This window comes from Chenopodium quinoa, unplaced genomic scaffold (genome assembly GCF_001683475.1).
Source record: "Chenopodium quinoa cultivar QQ74 unplaced genomic scaffold, ASM168347v1, whole genome shotgun sequence".
Classification (NCBI taxonomy): Eukaryota; Viridiplantae; Streptophyta; class Magnoliopsida; order Caryophyllales; family Amaranthaceae; genus Chenopodium; species Chenopodium quinoa.
Window position 1 is genome coordinate 2,223,070 of NW_018744647.1, and position 8,606 is coordinate 2,231,675.

The window sequence follows — 8,606 nt, forward strand, 5'->3', positions numbered from 1 at the left end:
CAAGGAGTACGAGTGAATCTAAGTGTGAGACTTAGCTTGGGTAAGATAGGGTCTTATCAAGTAGCAAGTTCAGTCAGGAACTTGTCAGTAAAGGTCTGAGTATAATAGATTGTAATTTGTATGTTTGCCTTATTATAGTTGATTGGTTTGGTTTGAAATCCTTTAGAGGGTCGAGGTTTTACTTTCCATTGGGCCCTGGATGGTTTCCTCGTCAAATCCGCTTTGCATTGTCTAAGTTCCTAACAGCAATCAGTTTTATATTCCGCGAAAAGTAGGCACTAGGAATATACTATAATTCACCCCCCCCTCTTGTAGTATATCATCCGAAATAACAAATCAACTGTCCAAATTTTCGATTAGAATGTGTTTTTTTTTCATAACTTATGTTCTTTTTTCTACTAGGCCAGCATATATGTGAATCCACTTATAGTTCCACCACTTATTGGTGGATATGAATTTGGCTCTAGTATCCATTCTATGGTGGATGGGGTTGGTTACTGTTTTCTTTTTTTTACCTTAGGCCCAAGTGTAGTAGTTGGCATTGGTGGTGGATTTGACCTCATTATCTTGTTCGTGGTTATTGGAGCGGTTTCAGCTATTGTTTGGAGGTTTCTTGGACCTTGAAAAGAAGAAGATGATTTTAGAGCAAAAGATAGATAACCAAAGGACTCTATGAAGTTAATGTATAATTGTATCTGACTGATGTTTTGCTACTCAAATAGCCAAAATTACATACTTTGTACGTAGGTGTAATTATTCCTGAAATTTGAGTATTATCCAAATATAATAAAATAAGGGAAAATTTGCGAGGAAGGTCCTTTTATGAGGTCGACCTTGTATGGAAGGTCCTTTTATGAAAAAGGTGACACGAAAGGTCCTTATATGAACATTGGGTTGCGAGGAGGGTCCTTTGACCAAATTCCAGCATTGACAAACTTTCTCCGGCCACTAAAAATCACGTGCAAATCACGTGACCCCTTAAGTTACCCTTTTTTTCCCTTTCCCATCTTTTCTCATGATTTTCCCTCTTTTCCCATTTCTCCCTTATGAAACCCTAATTTCAGAACAAAATTAATCTCAAATCTTCAATTCTTATCCCTAAAATTACAATTGAATGCCAATCAAAGCCATTCAACCATAGCCGGTGCTGCGTGCTCTTCTTTCCTCCTTACCTTAGTGATGTTAGTTGCTTGAACTTTTCCCCATTGTCTTCTTCGTTCTTTAAATTTCGTCGGTTATTGGTGGGTGGGTGTTCGTGGGGGTCGTGGGGTTGGGTTCTAGTGGGGTGGATGTTCGAGGTGTGGGTTTTAATGGGTGGTTTTCATCGGTGGCCGATTCTAGTTCTGGTGGTTCTAGTGAAATCAAACACCATAACAATTAACAACCATAATTCTAATTCTAATTGTTGTTTCCAAGCTTAATTTAAAGGGGGAAAAAGGAAATCAAGGGAAAAGAGGGGAAAAGGAAAGAAAAAACCTCAATTAAGTGGTCATGTGCACATCACGTAATTATTTTTAGTTGGAAAAAAAATGGTCAACGCCAGAATTTGGTCAAAGGACCCTCCTCGCAACTCAATGTTCATATACGGACCTTTCATGCCACCTTTTTCATAAAAAGACCTTCCACACAAGGTCGACCTCATAAAAGGACCTTCCTCACAAATTTTCCTAAAATAGAGTATTGTTTTAATTCCACTGTTCAGACTTTTATTGCTTTGACATGAGCTCCTATAAGAGGATTATATACATACAAATGCAAAATCCATACCATTCGCAAGGTACTTCCAATGCACTCATATATTCTTAGGAAAGGAAATAAAAACTTTAAAAAGTGACAATAACTTGGGGCACCGCCAAAATAACTTGGGAACCAAAATCACTTTAATATTTGTAGCACTACATAGTACACAAACATTATACAAGGATCGTGCTAGATTCATATATAAGTGCTCTTTTTTTTAAAAAAAAATGTTCGTATAAACATAGTTATAATTAGCTTTAAAAAAACAAGGGATGAAAGGAGAAGGGAAGAGATAGTGAGGGAGAGAAAGGGGATGGAGAAGGAGAGGATGAGAGAGGAATAGAGGGAGAAAGGGGAGCTGAGAGATAGGAGTGAGGGGGAAGGATCCCGGGATAAGAAGGGTCGAGAGATAGAACGCGGGCCAAAAAATGACATAGTGGGATGGAAGAGAGCGCGAAAGGGAGGACTAGAGAGAGAGGAGGTCTAGGAGAGAGTAAAAGAAAGAAGGGTTATGAGAGAGGAGTCGAGAGAAAAAAAAAAGAGAAAGAGATGAGTCAAAAGAGAAAGCAATAGCACAAAAATAGATTAAGGGGCCCAAAGAGAGGAGGGTGGGAGAGAATAAGAAAGATGGGGACCAAAAGGAAGAGAGGGATAGAGAAAAGCTAAGAAAGATAAGGAGGCTGAGGGAAGAAGTAGAGCAAGTGCAATATATCATTTTTCAAAGCCTTTTTAAAGATAGATCAAGGACAAGAGGGATTACAAAAGAAAGAGAGAGTGGGAGAAAGAGTTTCGGCTAAAAGAAGGAATGAGTGAGACAAAACAAGGAGACAAGGCCAAGGGAAAAGAAAGAGAACACATGCTGAGAGAGAGAGAGAGAGAGAGAGAGAGAGAGAGAGAGAGAGAGAGAGAGAGAGAGGAGGTCCAGCATAGAGCAAATGAAAGAAGGGCTATGAGAAAGGAGTAAGGAGAAGAGAGAGAGAGGGGACTAGCAGAATAAGAGAGGCGGGATTAAAAGAGAAAGCAATAGAGTGATAAGAGATAAAAGGGCCTTGAGAGAAGGGGGGATATGAGAGAAAAGGAGAGGAGAAGGCTAAAAGAAAGAGAGAGATGAAGAAAGCAGGAAAAAAAAAGAGTTGGGGGAGATTGAGGGGGGAAGAGCAAATGCAACCTATAATTTTCAAAGCCTTTTTAAAGATGGAATAGGGACAATAGGGATTAATAAAGAAAGAAAGAGAGTGAGAGAAAGAGTTTCGGCTAATGATAGAAGGAATGAGTTAGAGAAGAGCAAATGTGGCTTATAGTTTTCAAAGCCATTAAAAAATAAAATAGTAAAAAGGAGGGAACAAAGAGACAAGGCTAAGGGAAGAGAAATAGAGAGTATAGTGTCACTTCTTTCCAAAACAATTTAACTCATCTCACTCTTCCTTAGCTTGATTCTTTTCTTTTCTTTCTCAGTATCAGCTTCTTGTAATCTCTTACTAATACTTCGAACATTATTCATCAGCTTTTGTTAGCCAGGATCGATCAAGATACCAATTCAACCAATCAAGATGAATGATATACTTAATCATTGCTCTTTCTTTGCAACTAACCTTGATGTTAGAAAACTCTCTTTATTACTATCTTCCATGGCTAAAATAAAATCAAGAATGAGAGAAATAGTTGCAATATACAACTTACATAGGTTTTAGTGCTTAACAATGAATGCTAAAACATAATAATGTATAGAAATGTTTAGCATTGAAACAAGAGTTAAATAACATGCAAACTTATGTATTTTGTGAAAAAAATTTCCATTCACCTAAACTTTATCTTCTACTTTAAAGCAACATATTTTATAACAGTCAACACATTGATCTAATCGCCAAATACAATTCTTACATATATTTTACATTTGATCCATTTTACGTAACCTTAAATTTTAATAATATTACATTTTCTTATTACTACTTATTATCGCAGTCATTTTAAAACAAAGCTATTCAAAAATTATTTAGATAATAAAAAACCGTATTGCGTTTTAAAATAATATCTAAAATAATGGTATAATGTATTTCAAATCTTTAGATTCTAACAAATTCTAGATAACCTCACTTTTAATCATTGCTTTTTCATAGATATTTCTCCATAGATAATTTATTACTACTCCTTGTTATTACTTCTAAATTCATGTACCCTTGCTATTAAAAAACCCGAACACAACTACGAATATTACAAAACTCGAACACTGCCGCTAATATTTACAAAACTCGAACACTACCACAATATTTTTATTTCAAACAACTAGTAAAATAAAAAGAAGAAGAGAGTGAAGAAAGGATAGTAAGGGTAATTTTGTATTTTTATTAGTGATTCTAATCTAATCCCAACCCAATCCAACCAATGAAATACACTATTTTTATCCTTATCACGTCTATTAATTCCACAGTCTTATCTCACCTTCTTATCCTACTTAATTCTATCCCTCCTACCAAACGCCTCGATAAGGTATATCTCACTTTTCTTTTGTTACACATTAATCTATTGTGCATTATATTAATTTTACAGTAATATATGAGTAATTTCCTAAGATGCTTAAGTTTGTATATATCTAAATATATATTCAGATTCCATATGGTATAGATCTAATGTTAGCTTATCGTCTACAATGTATTTCACATCTAAATAGATCATCTATTTTGTCTTTTGATACTGTTTACAAACTATACTTTGATTAGATTTTGTAATATATAAATAAGAAAAAACATAGTCATGTGTGATCTTATTAGATCCTCTAATGTGCATTTTCAAAGTATCAACATTTCATGATTTTAATTATTGATGATTAGATATATACACAATTGAATTAATGCATAGACAAATGTGATATAAAAAACGTGCCAATTTATTTGAAAACCGAGAAAATCAATGTTATCATTAGTATGTAGCCTAATTTTTATTATGCAAAGAGCCCGTAAAAGATGGTGCTCTCAGCGTAGCACCATTTACTAGCTAGTGTTACAACATGACCCCTAACCACATGTATACTCCACCTTCGGACTTCAGTCAATATCAATCAAAACGCCCAGAGTACTCCATTCAATGACTCGAATTCACCACCCAAATTCGACACAAATAATTCCAACTAGCAAATCTAAGATTCGTCCAACTCAAACACGTGAAAAACAATCCTGAAAATCGAACAGTCCCCAGAACAAACGTACACTCCCCTTCTCCCGGGATCTTGGCAATCAATAAACACACTGAATCTGTCATATCGTAATTAAATACCAAGTTTTTTCTATTTTTGCTTGTGATAAAATGCATTTATTGAAGTTACAACACATATAAAAAAAGCTAGCCTAAACTCAAACAAGGCTTACCGACCACAAATAATTCCAAACCCCAAAACAGTATAGCTTACAAAAAGAACAGACCAAATTTAGATTCTCTTCCAATTATCACCACCTTCATTGCGTGGCATAATATTAACCACTAAACTAATACTAACAAGAGCTGTAAATCTTGGAATTTCTATGTAATTATGATATTGATTGATCAATGATGTGCTTAAACAACAAAAGCCTAGTGTTTAAAGTTATGTCGTAAGCAAAATATATATTCTTTACAATGACATTATGTTGAAAATTTATGACAAAATCATGGTTCATTTATACTACTCATGCATAAGGACAAAATGTATCTTATTTGAAAAGATGATAGCTAATCACGGGTATAGGCGCATGTATCGTGCTAATGTGCCTCGTACTCAATTGGGTCTTGCCTAATAAAAAGGTCAAGAAGAGAACGTGTCATGTTTGGCTTGTGCTGATCTTTTAAAAACAAAGCCTATACATTGACCTGACTCACATGCTTTTATATTTTTGGCTTGAGACAAGCACAACCCAATGACCCAAACAGCCATACCCCACTCGTGTTAGCTAGAGTCATTTTCATATTGTGCCTAACTAATCCTTGTGTCTGCTCAATGAGTGCCCCGCTTTGAGAATAATATTATGTTGAAAGTTTATGATAAAACCAAAAATTATGTTTACCATGATTATTGCTTTAGAAAACATTCAATACTTGAAACAAATCATTAAAAACTACTTTACCAATATTTTTCTTGTAATGTTATGTTTAGGAATAATGATTAGGAGTCAGCAGTGGTGAGAGCCCACAAAAGACGTGGCAGAAAAAGAGTGGTTGGAAAGAAACAAAATTCGAAAGAGCTGGGCTAAGTTGGCTTTGGCCGGTGCTGGAGTGGTGCTAAGTGATTGGGGCGGTGCCTCACAAACCTCATGTGATTAGGACAGCCTCATTTCTTTCTTTCTTGACGTTATTTTCTAACCCCCTAACTAATTCTTCTAAACTTGCATAAAAACAGTTCCGCCTACCATAGTATTCTATGACCATTTTCATCTAAATTGTCTCTATTTATTTGTGTAAAGTATTGACTAGGAAAAGATGTTTATAATTCATATTATACAACAAAATTTTGAATTTTTTCTCCTAACAAATATATTACTGTAAATACAACTAATAAATTAGAAAATTAGAGATGTCAATTTAGATCATAAGTTGATTCGAGTTGGGCTTTGATTAGTTAGGTCAGGTCATTTCAATACAAATTTGAGTCTTATATAACTTATACCGCTTAATTATGCATTGAATTATCTCTATTTATTTCAATTCGGAACAGTTTTTAACACCTCTGTGTTAAAATGGAAAAAAAATAATTAAAAAAAATAATATAAATAAGTACTATTTATTAGATGTGCCGAAATTTTAATGATTTACATATTTATAATTATTACTAAAAATTTCTCTTCTCGAGCTCTAGTAGTATATGTTGTGACATTAGCCCAATACACCTATTTATTTATTTATGAAGATAACTCTTCCACTAATTGAACAAACATATTTAAGAGCATATATAAGAAGCACTGCTGATTAATTATGCACCACTAGTTCTAAGAATTGTAAAATAGGTTGCTCTTATTCCCCTAAGTATTCGTCACCCTTTAATGTTCTTTGTTGAATACGTCTTCTTTAGAATTTGTTCACAAATAAGCGATTAATTAAGGTATTGGCTTTAATTGATTTTAATGTTGAGTGCAGCTGTTGCATAATATGGAGTAATAATTATTGTTAGACTAATAAATTAAACTCAAGCCATACATTGTTAATTTGTTAGGAGTAGCTAACCTAATAAAGATTACAGGAGTATTAATATTGTAATCGAACATTCAAGAACTTACTGTTGGAATACATGGTCCAAGTCAGCACAAGGAAGCAGAGTCAACAATGTCAGCAGCACAATTAGAAGCACAGTCAGCTAACTCCAGCTCAGCATAAGTTTGTTAGAGTTTCTGTAACTAACTCTTGTATATATACACATATTATGCTGTAATTTCAGATTATCCAACAAATAATAAAACTTATTTTTCTTCTTCTTCAAGCTTTTCTCTCTTCCTTTCTTCTTACATTTTCTGGAAAATTCTTCCAGAATAAAGTTCAATTGATGAACTTCAACATGGTATCAGAACTAAATTTAGCTCGATTCTGATCTAATTTCCGCATTATCTTTAGTTTTATCTGAAGTTTGATCGTTTCATATTTTTGTTGTTCTTCTTAAGTTCAATCGAAATTCAACAATGGCACCTCGACATTCTACAAAAATTTCTGGAAATTCTAATTCTGATCCAAATGCAGAATTAGATCCAACACAGAATCCAAATTCTGTATATTTTCTGAGTAATGCTGATCTTGCTGCAACAAAATTGGTAAATGTAGTATTTGATGGAACAAGCTTCAACGACTGGAAACGTTCTATGACAATTGCGTTATCAGCAAGAAACAAATCATGTTTTGTTGATGGAGGTTTGAGTCAACCTTCAAACAATTCACCAAATCTCAGAATCTGGAATAGATGTAACAATCTGGTGATTTCTTGGATCTTAAATTCTCTTGAGCCTTCAATTGCTCGAAGTGTTCTTTACTTGAAGACAGCTAGGTCAATTTGGCTGGATTTGGAAGAAAGGTTTAGTCAATCTTCTGGACCTCAGTTGTTCTCAGTGCAACAACAACTAGCAGACATATCTCAAGGAGAATCTGAAGGTATTCCTGAATTCTATACTCGAATTAAGCAACTATGGGATCAGTTGGATGGATTAGATCCTTTACCTGCCGGTGTTTGTACTGGTTGTAACTATAATCTAACATAGCAATTGTTTAAGTCTCAGCAAAGTCAGAGATTAATTCATTTTTTTATGAAGGTTCATGATAAGATTTCTCATACTAAGAGTACTATTCTGATGATGAATCCTCTACCAACTGTAACTAAGGCATATGGTTTGTTGCTTCAAGAACAAACTCAAATGAATCTGAACAACATCAAGAATCGGCAGAATTTGGAATCTTCAGCATTTTATGCTAAGAAGTTAAATGATACCAGAACTCAATTAAGCAACAACAGAATCTATAATTCTGCTAGAGGTGCAGGACAAATGTTTGAAGCTAATTCTGTAGGCTCGAATACAAGGAATTTTGTTTACACCAGAAACAACTTGTACTGTGATCATTGTAAAATGAGAAACCACACAATAGAAAATGTTTCAAGTTTCATGGCTACCCTTCTGATTTCAAAAATAAAGCTAAGAAAGTAGCAGCATCAGTTACTCAAGAACAACACAAGCATATTCTGCATTATCTTAATAAACAACAATCTGCTGAGCAAGGTGAACTCTCTAGAGGTTCAAGTTCCCTTGGCTTAGCAGTAACTTCTCACTTAGCAGGTAATTTCTGTCTTGCTTCTCCTATGCTTCCTACATGGATTCTTGATAATGGAGCTTCTGATCATATGTATGCTGATATTTCAATGTTTA